This window comes from Monodelphis domestica, chromosome 2 (assembly GCF_027887165.1).
Source record: "Monodelphis domestica isolate mMonDom1 chromosome 2, mMonDom1.pri, whole genome shotgun sequence".
Lineage (NCBI taxonomy): Eukaryota > Metazoa > Chordata > Mammalia > Didelphimorphia > Didelphidae > Monodelphis > Monodelphis domestica.
Genome location: NC_077228.1, coordinates 60,598,261 through 60,613,297, shown reverse-complemented (window position 1 = coordinate 60,613,297; position 15,037 = coordinate 60,598,261). Strand labels below are relative to the sequence as shown.

The 15,037-nt window shown below is 37.5% G+C and overlaps 1 long non-coding RNA gene across 1 annotated transcript in view; it reads left to right on the top strand.

Moving 5' to 3' along the window:
- Positions 1–1,407: 1,407 nt before the first annotated feature.
- LOC103102319 (uncharacterized) overlaps positions 1,408–15,037 on the top strand; it is a 43,427-nt gene continuing 29,797 nt past the window's right edge. The window contains exons 1-2 of the long non-coding RNA XR_461255.2: positions 1,408–1,455; positions 2,264–2,383. This is a non-coding gene — a long non-coding RNA (uncharacterized LOC103102319). The remainder of the gene's footprint in view (positions 1,456–2,263; positions 2,384–15,037) is intronic.

Sequence of the window (15,037 nt, the reverse complement as noted above, 5' to 3'; positions counted from 1 at the left end):
GGAGGTTAGTGAGTAGGGGAATGATATAGTCAGACTTTCACTTGAGCCATTCTACCTCAGTAGACTGGGATTGCCCTGAGAGCACTGATTCAATAGTGTCCAACTCTCAATGACCCCATTTGGGATTTCTTGTCAGAGATACTAGAGAGGGTTTGCCATTTTTTTTCTCCAGCTCATTTTACAAGTAAGGAAACTGAGGTAAATAGGGGTCAGTGTCTGAGGTCAAATTTGAACTCAGGTCTTCTTGACTCCAAGCCTAGCATTCTGTACCATCTAGCTGCCTCTTTTCCCTGAGAGTAGAGACCATCTATTGCCCTTTCCCTTCTAGCACACAGCACAATGTCTGGCACATAGTAGGTATTTAATAAATGTTTACAGTTGAGTCTCTTTTAGAACTGAAATGATGGATGATGACTCAAAGGAATTTTTATTGCTTTGCAAAAATATTTATAGTTAACATAAACTTCTAAAAACCCTTAATGATGATTTCTGAAAAGCTTTCCTAACTGCAGATAGTAATTTTCCAGCACATCTAGATATTTTCCCCTCACTAAAGTCATGTTGCTGAAGTTGCCATTGGAGAGGTTGCATAATTTCTGTTTGATTTAGACAGAGCTTCTTTCCAAAATTTGTTTGGTGCTTGTTCCAGCTGGCCTGTGCCCTTGTGAAGTCTGTCCACAGATCTGAAGAGTGGTAATCAGGTTTGACCTATTAGATTCCCCAGAAGTCAGGAAAGATGAAGGCAGAACAACTGCTCTAACACCTAACCCAGAGGGAAGGGAAGTAAGAGTTTTGGTCTTCACCAACAATGGACCTGAGTCTGGTAATTAAATGGGTTAAGAAGTACCTAGTTCTAGTGCAGAAATAGGATCTTTTAAATCCATACTCATCTTTAGCTAGCCTCTATGTCCAGATATTGGTACTATGGTCCCAGTTTGAAACCAACAATCTCTAAGAGGACTCCAAAAACTTTCACATGAATTCAATTTGATTTTCAGATTTTACATCTTTCAATACTATTATGTCTATATTAATTGGTTATTATAGTTAATTACCATATCATTTATAGTTTATTATACCTATATTATTTTATTATTAGTTTATCATTCTTTGATAGTATAGTGAATAGAGTGATGGATCTAGAAACAGGAAGAACTGAATTTAAATCCAACCTTGGTCACTTACTGGCTGACTCTGGGCAAGTCACTTAAATTGTCAGCCTCAGTTTCTTCAATTATAAAGTGGAAATAGTACTAGGGGTTGTTGTGAATATAAAATGAGATAATATTTAAAAAGCACTTAACAGTGCTTGGCATAGTGTGACAAAGGCTGGCACTAAAGGAAGAGTTTTCTCCTCATTGGGGGAGGAGTCTCAGGAGATTGGAATCTTGAGGAGTAGAAGATTCTGACTGGAAAGCGGTTGGTCTTTCATTCGGGAGAAGCTGGAGAGAGAAGGTAGAATAAGACTTTCTCCTGAGGTTTACCCACCTTTTCCTGCTTGTGACTGGAAATCTTCCCCTCAACATTTCCCAATTGAAAAAGACTATTGGAGAGGACCTGAGAAAGGCATTTTAAATCTCAGTCAGACTTTACCTCAGCTCCTGTTGCCCTGGGTCTGAACTGTGGTCAAGGACCCAAACCCAGGGTCAGCCAACCTAACTATCTCTCAGGGGGCTTAGGCTGCCAAAGCCCAAGTTCCCTGAAAACTCAAGGAGGGAGGGAAAAGGGTTTTAGATAGAGACAGGGACCCCCCTTTTCCCCACTTTCCTTTCCCATTCTTTCTCTGCCAGTTATTCCTTTGTATTACCCTGATTTAATTGACATTAAAGTAGTAGTTATCTTTTCCCCCAAGCTGTGAATCAAGTGTGAGTGAATAGATCAAAGGGAGACATCTTCCTAGGAAGAAACCCTTTGTTCTCTAGCAGTGGAGAGGGTCCAAGAGGGCCAAGAGCAAATCTGGGAGAACAGCCATAGTTGAGGAGAGAAGGAAGGAGGGGAAAAATCTTCAAAACCCTTCTCCTCTCTCTGAGCCAACCCTAAACCTCAGCTGTCTCCTCTGAACCCCGCTTTGAGAAGGGAGGGTCTCCTCTCTTTTTCTTTCTCTCTCTATACTGAAAGACTTAATATTATATTACAATAGAGAAGGTGCTTTGTAAATGCTTTTCCCCCCTTCTCATAAGGTTCCTGGGAAAATATTTGACATAGTGCCTAATACATATTAAGTGTGTAATGAATACTTGTTCCTTCCTCCCCCATCACATAGCTTATTACTATTAAAACTTCTATGGAGATCACATGAAGAGGGAAGCGGAGGATCTTTTTATGTGTAATATTTGTATGGAGCCACCATATGTGAAGCTCGGATGGAAAGATTCTGACAGAGGTGGGTTCTGGAGTATAAAGAGTAGATGGAGAATATATTCCTTTAAAACAGGGTTTCTTAACCTCTTTTGTGTCACAGACACAATTTTGGTACTATAGTGGCACTTATGAACCCCTTCTCAGAAGAAAAATAAAGCAAATGAAAAAAGGAACCAATCACATTGAAATAGTTATTATATGAGTGTATTCATGTATATACATAAAGAAGTTCATAGACCCCAAATTAAGTACCTTTGTTTTAAGGAGTAGTATTAAGGATGTCTTATAAGGATATATACACACATTATATATAATATTATTTAATGTAGTAATTAGTAGTATTAATACAGATCTACCTTTCTCCAGTTTGGCTCGATTTCATGTCAAGGATTTATCTCTAGAAGGTCTAGAGCAGTGGTTCTCAACCTCTCAGTTTGTAGCAATGAGAATACATAATGCATATCAGGTATCTACATTCCAAATCATAACTGTAGCAAAATTACAGTTTTGAAGTAGCCACCAAAATAATTTTTTGGTTTGGGGTCACTGCAACATGAGGAGCTGTATTGCGGGGTCACGGCATAGAAAGGTTGAGAACCACTGCTCTAGAGTATATTTCCACTTCATATTATTCACTTGTCTCTTCTTATAAGACTCAAGTATAAGAAGACATTTCTGTTTGCTTAGAGGAGTACAACTTCAGTGTAACTCCATAGTATTTGTGACTGCCAAATGGGGTCATTTTAGTTCCTCTGTGCTCCAAGTCCAGAAACTTTCCTGAAGCTGCCCCATGATCAAAATCCAAACCTTTTCTCAAATCTCCACCCATGCCAGCTCTAATCACACAAAGATTTAGCAAGCTCCAACTCTTCTTTTCTAGAAATGGAGATAATAAAATGATAGCAATGAAAAGAGAATGAGCCATGGGAAGACTTATTTGTTTGTGTAGGAAGAAGTTAGTGCTCATCCTGCTGGTTATAAAGGCAGAATTAGCTTTTCCTCTTGAATTTTTGCCTCTTCCAAGGGGAGAATTAATCACAGTTTAGTTTAATGGAGATAGAAGCCTTGAGCCTAAGAAAAAGTCTCACTTGCCCACTCACTCATTCTGGACACCTAGATGGAACAGTGGATAGAGTATTGGACTTGGAATCAGACTCATCTACACAAGTTCATATCTGGCTTCAGACACTTACTAGCTATGCAAGTCACTTACCCTTGTTTGCCTTAGTTTCCTCATCTGTAAAAATGAACTGAAGAAGGAAATGGCAAACCACTCTGGTATCTTTGCCAAGAATACCCCAAAATGGGGTCATGAAGTCAGACATAACTGAAATGACTGAACAACAGCCCACCCATTAGTTCTTGACTAGGCAGGAGAAAAGTAGCTTTTGCTCTCTAGCTTCTAATTCCTATTGTCTTCTACTTCCTAACATCTGATTAGGAAATCAGAAGTGAGAAGGGAGCCAGTACCTAGAAACTGGGTGCCATTCTTGTCCCTGCCCTAGTAGCTTGTTGTACCAGAATGGCTTTCTCTTCCAGCTTCTAGTTTCTTTCTTCCTTAAACCCTCATCAATATACAGTTTCAGAAATCCAAGTTCAAATCTGTCACCAAATAGTGAAACTGGAGACAAAACCTGTTGAGGCTTTTGTCTCCATAGCTGCATCATAGCAAGTGCTACCATTTTGTAGTTTATTACTGTCACATCCATCACCATTTTATCTTTATTACTATATGATTAATGGTGATTCTTTGAAAGACCCTCTCAGGAGAATGCAGATGCTTAGAAGCAAGGATTGTCTTGTTTTTGACTTTATAGCCCCAGGTCCAGCAGAACCCTACTGGTACTTATGGCTTCCTAATTCCTCATCCAGAACAATATCCATTGAAACATGTTGTGTCCCAATGATTATTACCATACTCTATCTATACATAGCTCAGAGTCCATTGTTGTTGTTAAGTCATTTTCAGTCATATCTGACTCTTAATGACCCCTTACATAGTTTTCTCCATAGAGATACTGGAGTGGTTTGCCATTTTATACAACTTGTAAGTAAAGCCAGACTTGAACTCATGAAGATGAGTCTTCCAGACTTTATACCTGGTGCTCTATCCACTGTATCACTTAAATACTCTTCTTTACTCTTTCCTTTAAAGTAGTCAAAATATTAATTACTTGGTAGTCAATCTTAGTTCACTTGTTAAATGAAGACTTCTGTTACCCCCCCCCAAGCCAAACATGACTTTCCTCCAATATTATATAAAAACTACATTTATTCTCATTTTGGTAACATATTTATCAGGCATGATGATATCTACAAGTGCTTTACCCCATCACCCTCATACTCTAAACTTCATGAAGTTAAAGGAATCATCCTATTGAATCTTTGTATCCTCTCCCTACAAGGTGCCCAGCATAGTGCTTTACATAAAGTAGGAACATTAGAAAAAGGTGTTGAATCGAATTGAATCTGTTGGTGACCAGCCTCTTCATATTTATCAAATGCCTTGGATGGATATTCAGTCTACCTCTAGACCATAATTAGTAGGGTCTACCTGAGCTTTCATTCTGCCAACGTAAGCTTCATGAAGCCAGGATCATATCCACACTTGTGAGTTGTTGAAATTGTATATGAGTATTTATATTATTGATAATTTAATAAATTGAGTCTGAAAAAGATGGTCAGAAAATATCTTCCCTGGCTTGACAAGTTCTCTAATTGACTTGATGAGATTAGAGAACATGAGCCTTTGTCAGAAGAGAATATCTCCAGTGAAACTAGATCTATACTCCACTTACTTGCTCAAAGGACGTAGAATTCTTTTTATTGGTTTCCAGACAGAATGAGGCCTGGAGGGTTTGAACTTTAGTCAGATGAACCCCTCTTCCTGTAGTCTTACAAGGTCAGCTGTGAAATTATTTCACTTCATTCACCCTTTCCCCCTTGGATTTCCTGATTAGAGATCAGGGTACTCCCAGGGGAAAATGGCATTAATATGACAATAGGAAGCAACTTATCAAATACAAGGTGTTTCATATTTTCATATTACTATAGCCATATATAACATTTTCATATTATATATATGTAAATATATAATATTGACACATAAATATAGGTGAGAATGAGAATGGAAATCCTAGGTCTTCCAATTCTTGACTGCCATTTTTGACCATTAAGTTTCCTTATTAGCAACTATTGAACCTAGGAAATGGACATTTCCAGACTTGGGGGAAGAAGTGGGAGGGAGTTTACTATGTGGGCAAACCTAAGTCTGAGAGTTTCTGAGTTTAAGAGGAAGGTACCAGCTGTCCACAGAGAAAAGATAAAATTTTTAAGAATGCCCTTTCTGGGAGAGAAGAGAACCACCCCCAGGGGAATCCCAAAGTTGAAGGACTAAAGTCATGCCACAGCTAGACAGGTAATTTGGATCTTAACAACTAAACCAATAATTACTGTGAGTTGTTTGGACAGTGCAAGTATGAAGTAAATGGAGAATATTTGTTTAGGATAAAGGAAGATTTCTTAGCCTGAAGTATGTGGTCTGTGAACTTTATAACTCTTGATTTCTCTCTCAATATTTGAATATGTACACATATATAAATGACTATTTCACTATAATTGGTTTCATTTATAAACTCATGTATTTTATTCTGTGCATTTAAAAATGCTATTCTATAAGGAGTCCATAGATTGCCAAAGGGATCCATGACACACAAAAATTAAGAAATTCTAGTATAAAGCATCAGATACTTAAAACCAATGTGACTTTAGGCAAGTCACTTAACCTCTGTCTGCCTCAGTTTCCTCACCTGCAAAAATGTGGTTAATAATAGCATCTACCTCCCAAAGATGTTGTGAGGATCAAAAGAGTTAATATTTACAAAGCACTTTGCAAACATTAGTGTGATTATAAATGCAAGCTATTCTGTAATCTTCCAATGAAATGAGATATATTTACAAAACAATGTCATGAAAAAATTAGAGAAAAATATAATATGAAATGTTTTGCTCAACCATTTCAGTCATATCTGACTCTTGTGACCTCATTTTGTGGTTTTATTGGCAAAGATACTGGAGTGGTTTGCCATTTTCTATTCTAGATCATTTTACAGATGAGGAAACTGAGGAAAACAGGGTTAAATGATTTGCCTAGCATCATATAGCTAGGAAGTTTCTGAGACCAGACTTGAACTCAGGAAGGCAAGTCACTCTGATTCCAGGGCTCTATCCACTATTGTGGATATCAACTATATAGCAATATAGTGGGTTCTTTACATAGCCTATAGTTGAATACGCTTGAGTTGCAGTGGATAATGCCACCTCCCTGAGAGGCCAGGGATAGTCATATGTGGTCTGACTAATTAGGTAGACTGCCTTCCTGGAGCCTGAGTCACAGCCTAACACGTGACAGAGAGCCTGCCAAGCCTCAAAAAAAAATCAACAACTGCTTTAAAACTTCTGCGGATTCATTTGAGGACAAATGATATACTGAGGAGAAATATGGACTATATCTCTAGTAGTTTAAAAGTCTTGAGTAGGAAGGACAATGAAGGGCTTGATACAAGATGATGTTTTCATTTCTTCTTCTAAAATGGAGGTCATGACTTTGGAATGGAAAAGAAGATAGACAAAGGACTATGGAGAGAGCGTAAAAGAATAAAATTCTGTTTTCTGGACAAGTCTTATAACTGGCAATTCAATTTCAACTTAAGTCAAATAAAATCTAATAGATGCAAAACACTATGCTAGGTGTTAAGAGATACAGAGTATAAAAACAAAACTGATAAAAACAGTCCTTGACTTCAGGAGTCATGGCAAGGGGGAGATTAGTTATATGCAAACAGTCACAATATGAAGTAGATTGTGTTGGAAATAAAGGAAGAATCCAGATGGAATGCATTCTTAGAAACTTTGATGGGGAAGAGTATATTTTCAGGTCAAAATGCCAGGGAAGAGTTCACAAGATGGTGGCACATGAGATGAGCCTTAAAGAGAGATGAGGTCTGCTAAAAATCAGAGACTTGGAAGAAGTCCATTAAAGGGAGGGGAGAGAGCATGGCATATTGAGGGAATTGGTAATTGTTTATGAAGCAGAGTGTATGAAGAGGAATAATATGGCATAAAGGTGGAAAGTGAGAGCATGAGTTGATATATTACTCCACAGGTGAGAGGGAGACAATGACCTTTTTCCTCAAAACCTGACATAATACTCCAAAGGTTAGAATGGAAGAATTGCTTGGTGAGAACCTTGCTTTCAGAAGACTTTTTTGTCACCTGTGTGAATGGTGGATTACACAAGATGTTGACCTGGGGAATGCCATAAATAGAATTGAGGAGGAAGGCTTTCCTCAAATCATAGAGTGAGTGAAAACCAAACACCCCAATTATCTTGTAATTACTTTAGCAGGGATTTTAAAAAGAGCAAGAGACAAGAAATAATTAACAAATCCAAGGAGAAATTAAAATAAGGGCATTTTACCAGGCTGGGTCCATGCAAAGAGACAGCCAAAACCCTGTGGGCACTGGGAAGTTGGTCCAGATAGAAAAGCATGATCTAGGGGAACAGCTCATTGAAACCCTCCAGTTCATAGACAAGTGGGAAAATCCTGATTCCCAAAACTTTGTCAGGAGCCAGGAGATGGAAAACCAGGTCAGGATCTATTCAAGCATTCCTGAACCTTGCAGAGGTGTTGGTGTGACAACAGAAGCTGGTGGATCTCTTGGCTTAGGAGTGGAATGATTAGGGCATGACCTAGATCAGATTTCCTTTGAGTAGACTGCTGCATGCATGGAGATATTCCCTCCAGCACAGACAACCTATTCCAGCAAGGACTGACCCAGAGTAAGCCACCTCTATGGTTCTTAAAGAACACAGAATTCATTATACAGACCTCAGAAGATAAAATCAATACCAAAGAAGGCACCCCCTATTCTTTTAGAAGGACACGGAAAAGCCCATTTCAAACTAAGAAACCTGGAGGTTCCATATGCCAGTGAAATAATATTTTAGGTTCCTATTCCTCTGGCACCATATCTCATGTCTTTGTTTCACTATGCTGTGATGCATTTTAGACTGGGAAAGCACAAAGCCATCCATACATGGAGGAACCACATGACTCCTGTACAAGTCGGAGTCAGGTATTTAAAATGACCATTTTTCAATTCTTGTTATGTGGTCAGCAATTATTTCTTTTTTCTTATTCTTTTAATCATTTCTTCTTTCTACAACATTGCCAGCACCACAGTAACATTTATGGAAGCTGTACAAAAAAAAAAAGATGATGGAGTAAAGTGAATCTCAGCTTAATTCCTAGAATCTATTATCTCAGATCATCAAATAACCCACCAGTTATATTATTAAAATTGCATTAGAATGAACAGAAAATAGGAAAGAATTTTGTGCGAGTTGAGTTGAGACCTTATATCCTAACCCTAGCAAGTCTGACTTCACTAGAATCCCTTTGAAACATTAATCAGTATGGATTCTTTCATTTTAACCATGGCAGCAATAAGTTATCTAATTCCCCACTCTCCTGATCCCCACCAAGCAGCACACTCGATTAATTACAAGGAAGATATTTTAAAAATGGGTTGGGAGGAGACTTAGTCAATCAAATGGAAAGGAAGAGTAGTGTTTCCAGCTGTATCCTAACCCTGTGGAATTTGACAGTACATTATCTTCACTCATTCTCAAGTAGAGGAAGATTTTTTAATTGCCCTGGCCTGCTGGTCTGGTTAGAAACAAAGCAAAACAAAGCAAGCAAACAAACAAAACAATCACAAAGACCAAGACTGGAACAAGGGCAAGAAAATACATGAGCCTGATAAAACCATCCTATCTATTATAAGGCAGACAGTGCAAGGGGCAGAAAGCAGGAAGGACAGCCAAAGAAATTTGGGGATAAATCAAGTTCCAAATTAGGGAGAAAAACACAGCAGGAGAAGCAAAGAAAGAAGAAAAAATGAATAATGAGATAAGGAAAGGTCACAATACAATGAATAAAAATTATTATGTAACAGCAAATGAACTAATAAAAAAATGAAAAATTCAGAAATAGAACTATTTCTACTCCTCCCCTAGAAATGAATCAATGGCAAGAAACTCTAGAATCTTCCAAAAGGAGAAATAAGAAAAATTTTAAAGGAAAAAAGATGAAACTTGAGCTTGTAGGCAGAGCTTTCAAAGAGTTCAATGAGATAAACAACACACAATCTATTATATGCTAACTGGTGATGGAAGATTTCTCCAACACAGAAGTAATCTAAAAAAGAGGATGCTAGATACATATCTCAAAAATCCATCTCTGGAAATAAGATTAGCAAACCAATCAGATAACTGTACTACTGAAAGGAGTGGCTTTCATACAAATCAAAGCTACTGACATCAAAAATAAGATGTAAAGAGAAACATTTAGGATCAGAGGTTTTTCAGAAAAACAAAAACATGAGAAATGAAAAGTCTGAATACCATACTTCTGGAAACAATTTAAGAAAAAAGCCTAGAATTGTTGAAAAGATAAAACAAAATACTGATGGATAAAATCCAGAAATCAACAAAGCCCAGGCTTATGGAAAATAGCCAATAAATATTTATTAAGTACCTATTGTGTACCAAGAACTATGCTAAGCACTGGGGATACAAAGGCAAAAAAACACTCCCTGATCTCAAGGATCTCATGATCTATAGGATAGAAAACATGAAAATAACTATCTGACTTCAGGATACATGTTCCAACAATCTATATGCAGGACAAATTGGAAATAATTAAAAGTGAGAAGGTAGTATGTATAAGGGAGATTAGGAAAAACTTATTGTAGAAGGTGGGATTTAACTGGAACTTGAAGAAAGCTGGAGGATCTAGGTAGCAGAGATGATGAGGGACACTTCAAGCAATGAAGATGAAAAAAAAATACATTTAGCAGATGGAGTGTCTTGAAAGAGGAACAGAAAAAAGGCCAGTGTCATTGGATTGCAGACAAGTGGAAGAGAAATAGAAAAAAATGTATAAGATGATTGGAAAGGTATGGGGAGGCATGCTGTGAAGAGCTTTGAATGTCAAACAGAATATTTTATATTTAATTCAAGTGATAGGGAGCCCCTGGTGTTTATTAAATAGAGGGGTGACTTGGTCGGGAAGATTAATTTGTCAGTTGAGTAGAAGATGAGTAAGTAAGTATATATATATATAAATAAGTAAGTAAGGGGAGACTTGGAGCTGGAAGATCAACCAGAAAGCTATTGTAATCATTCAGGTATGAGGCAATTAAGATTGGTACTTTGGTGTGGTCAGTGTCCAAGGAGAGAAGGGGCCATATTCTAGAGATGTGAAAGAAAAATCAAAAGGACTTGCCAACAGATTGGATACAGGTAAGTGGGAGAAAGGAGAGAGAGTGAGGAATTAAGGATGACATCTAGATTGTGAGCAGTGTGACAGAGTATAGTGAACCTCTTGAATATAATCAGGGAAGTTAGGGAAAAGACGTTTCTTTTAAGATAGAGAGGAGAGGAGGAAGACAATCAATTTAGTTTCAGGTATATTCACTTTACGATGTCTACTGGACATCCAGTTCAAGACCACTAAATTTTAAAATCTCAGTGCCAAATAAAAATATATGTGCCCAGGAGAAAGAAAATCAGTTATTAAGTAAAATCAGAAAATTCAAAACTATTCCTTGTTTATGAAAAAATAAGATACATTACAATATGATATTCCAAAGTGCCAAAGATATTGAGTTGAATTCCAATTCAAAAGCCAAACTTACTCATCAATGGAAGTAAGTAAAAAGAACTTTAACAATGAAGTATTCAACTTATTCATTAAAAAAATCAGAAATAAATAGGCTATTCAACATGTAGATACTTCAAATGGGGTAAATGGAGCAGAGAAGGGAGAAAAACTCACATTCTTTAGGAGTATGACTTTAAATAAAGAAAGAATGTAGAAAGAGCTTATAAGCGTATAGATTGGGAATAGTAAAAATACATTTCAGAATGGACTAAGAGAAGAAGACATGCCAAGTAAATATTTCTTAAAAGTTTAGTTTTTGTAGAAGGACAGGGTAAAGGGAAGATTTTGAAGTTCAAAAGAATGTTATTTCATTGATAATGGAAACTCTTGGGTAAGGAAATTATCTCTACCAGTGAGGGTCAATACCTTTGTACCTTGTAATCTTAGAAATCTGCCTAGAGCAGTGATTGGTTAAATGACTTGTACAGGGTCCCACAGCCAGTATATATCAAAGGTGGTATTACAGCTCAAGTTAGATAGTTTGATGATAGACAGATAGGTAGACATACAGGCAGATGAATATATTGATAGATATATAATAGGAAATGAGAAAGAATAAAAATTTAAACAAATTTCAACCAAAAAATAAGTAAAAAAATTTGAACAAAATAAAAATCTGGAAAGATGAAGGAAATAGAAAGGAACAAACAAACTCTGTGGGAAAGATTGGGATCAAGTTAGTATAAGTAGAGATGAAGGACAAAAGTATTAAATTAAAAGAGGAAGAGAGAATAAATAACAAAGAATTAAATGGAGAGAGGCAGTGAGGTAGCACAGTGAGCACCAAGCCCAGAGACAGGAGATCCTAGGTTCAAATTTGACTTCAGACACTTCCTAACTGGGTGACCTTGGGCAAGTTATTTAACCCCAATTGCCTAGCCTTTGACACTCTTTGGTCTTACATTTCACACTAAAACAGAAGGTAAGGGTTTAAAATAAATACATCTAGAAAAACACAATCTATATAATCTTAATTGTGAATAGTTTAAACTCCCCAATAAAAGAAGAGAATGACATGAAGGATTAAGAAATAAACTCCAACAACTTTCTGCATATAAGAATTACATTTTAAGAAAGATAAAGTTAAAACGAAGTGCTAAAATTTACTTGTGACAAAATGTACTATGTACTTTACCACATATGCATCATGCAATTCCAAGAAAGCAAGAGTATGAATAATGATTTCAGTTAGTCAATAGGCAAATGAATAAACATTTATTGCATTGTGCTAAGCATTGGATATATAAGAAGAGGAAAAAGACAGACTTTATCTTCAAAGAGGTCAGAATCTAATAGGGAAGACAAGAAGTAAACATATATATGTATATATATGCATAAACATGCTATAGAAAGAGTAAATAGAAAATAATTAAAAGAGGAAAGGAATTAAAGTTAAGAGGGGTTGGGAAAGGTTTTCTAAAGAAGATGGAATTTCAGATGGGACTTAAAGGAAGCCAGGGAAATCAGTAGGTGGAGATGAGGAGGGAGAGCATTTCATACAAGGGACTTCTGGAGAAAATGTCTTTATTTGAGAGATAGTCTTGTTTAAAGATATCAAGGAGTCTAGGAACACTGGATTGAACAGTATGCATAGAGGAGTAATGTGTAAGAATATTGGAAAGGTAGGAGGGGCTAAGTTATGAAGAGTTTTGAAAAATAGAGATGTTTGTGTTTGGTTTTGGTGCTGTTAGAATTTATTGAATTGGTAAGGGAGGAAGGTGATATGGATGGACTTGGCTTTAGGAAAATGATTTTGGTAGCTGAATGGACAATTGATTGGAGTGGGGAGAGACCTGAGGCAGGCAGACCTACCAGTAAGCTAGTAGTAATAGTCTAGGAATGAGCTGATGATAACCTTCACCAGAGTGGTGGCAATATCAAAGAAGAAAAGGAAGAGTATTTAAGAGATGTCACACAGGTAAAATTGACAGGTCTTGGCAACAAGTTGGGTATGGGGATTGAGAGTTAGTGAGGAGACTAGGATGGCTTCTAGGTTGTGAGCCTAAGGGACTGGAGGATTGTGTTGCAATCTTATAATAACAGGGAAGTTGGGAGGAGGAGAGGATTTAGAGGTAAAGTAATGACTTCAGTTTAGTACATATTGAGTTTAAGATGTGTAATATATGACCAGAAGGAGGTCACACAGACACAATGGGGAACTGGAGAGAGGGTGAGAAATAGAGAGAGGGAAGAGATTGATTCTAACCCTCTCTCCCCTTGGGGAAGAGGGCACTAGTTGTCTTCCTGAGAGACAGAATATATCTCCTTAGATATTGGGTTTGGGAGATGGAGGTTAAGGACTGGAGGAGAAAGTCTTAGAGAAATGATCCACTGCCTCCCTTCTCGATCTCAGCTGTTGCTGAGAGGCAGGTAAATTTCCTGATTCTGAATCCTCCCAATATCCCAAATGTCATCTTTCCCTTTGAAACCTAATTCACTCCTTAGCCCTAGTCTTGAATTATTCTCCCTTTTGGGGAATGGTATGATTCCCCCCAAATCTTTAGTCTTCTTTGATAGAACCTGATCTAAAGGGTAATACTTTATTCTTAAGGACACACAGGGAAGGGAGGATGAGGGTATTTGATTGAGGAAAGTGGGAGATAGGAATCTCTATAGATTAGCAACTGACCCCCCCAAATCCTGAGGGGTTCAGGCTATCTGCCTGATGCTCCTTTGGTCAGTTGTTGGGTTTATCCTTCTTCCTAAGCTAATCTGGCTATGAGTTGAAGTTCAGGACAATTTGGAGAAAGAGAATCTTCTCAGTAGATGGTTTTCTATAAAATCCCAATCTACTTTTGTCTTCCATTGAAACCAGAGAGATTTTGGGGTTCACTGGAAGATAGTTAATGTCCAGAAGGATCCTCCATCTCAGAGGTCCTCTTCTCAGACCTTCCACTCCAGGAGAGAGCTGATCAGAAGTGAAGTGCCAGTTTTGAATCCTCTCAGCTTCTCTGTTCCTTCCTGCAATCTTGAGTATTCCTTGTCCTTCCTCCACTCGGGCTGTTCCTTTGCCTTGCTGGATCTGATTTTTTTCTTCTTGTGCAACTTTTCTCTTACAGATGTATTCTGAATGGATATTCAGTTTGCAATCCCTGAAAGGCAGTTGGAGACTTGAGACTTTTCTATTAGCATAGAAATGGAAATTAATGGAAGCTGATAAGATCACCAAATGAAATAGAATATAGAGAGAAGGGTCCTGGACAGAACCCTGGGGGGATATTTATGGTTAGAGAACCTGATATAGAGAAGAATCCATCAGTGGGGAATGAGAGTTGTCTGATTAGGAGAACTAAAGAGGGTTGGGACCCACAAATCTAGAGAGAAGAGAGTATCAAGGAGAATAGTGTGAACAACAGAGGCAAAGTTTGCAGAGAGAGGTAGAGGAGAATGGGGATTAAGAAAATATCATTGGATTGGCAATTAAGAGATCATCAGCAAATTTAGAGAGAGAAGTTTTGGTGGAATGATAAAGCCAGAAAGTGGATTGTAAAGGGTTAAGAAGAGATTAAGAGGAGAGAAAGTGGGAGCACTTATTGTAGTTTTTTCAAGGAATTTTTTTTCCAAGGAGTTTTTTCAAGGAATTTAGCCACAAAGGGCAGAAGAGCTAGAAGATAATAACAGGAATGGAAGAATCAAGTGAGAATTTTTCAAGTCTGGGGAAAACATGGGTATGTTTGTAGGCACTAAGGAAGAAGTCAATTGGCAGAGATAAACTGAAGATAAAAGATAGAGTAGGAATGAGAGAGGGGGGCAGTTTGTTGGAGGAGGATGATACATTGGGATTGCTTGTTCAGGTAGAGGGGTTAATTTTGGGAAGTAAAAAGACTTCTTTGTATGAAATAGAAATGAAGGAGGAACTTTTGGCAGAAGGCATCTGAATGATATAA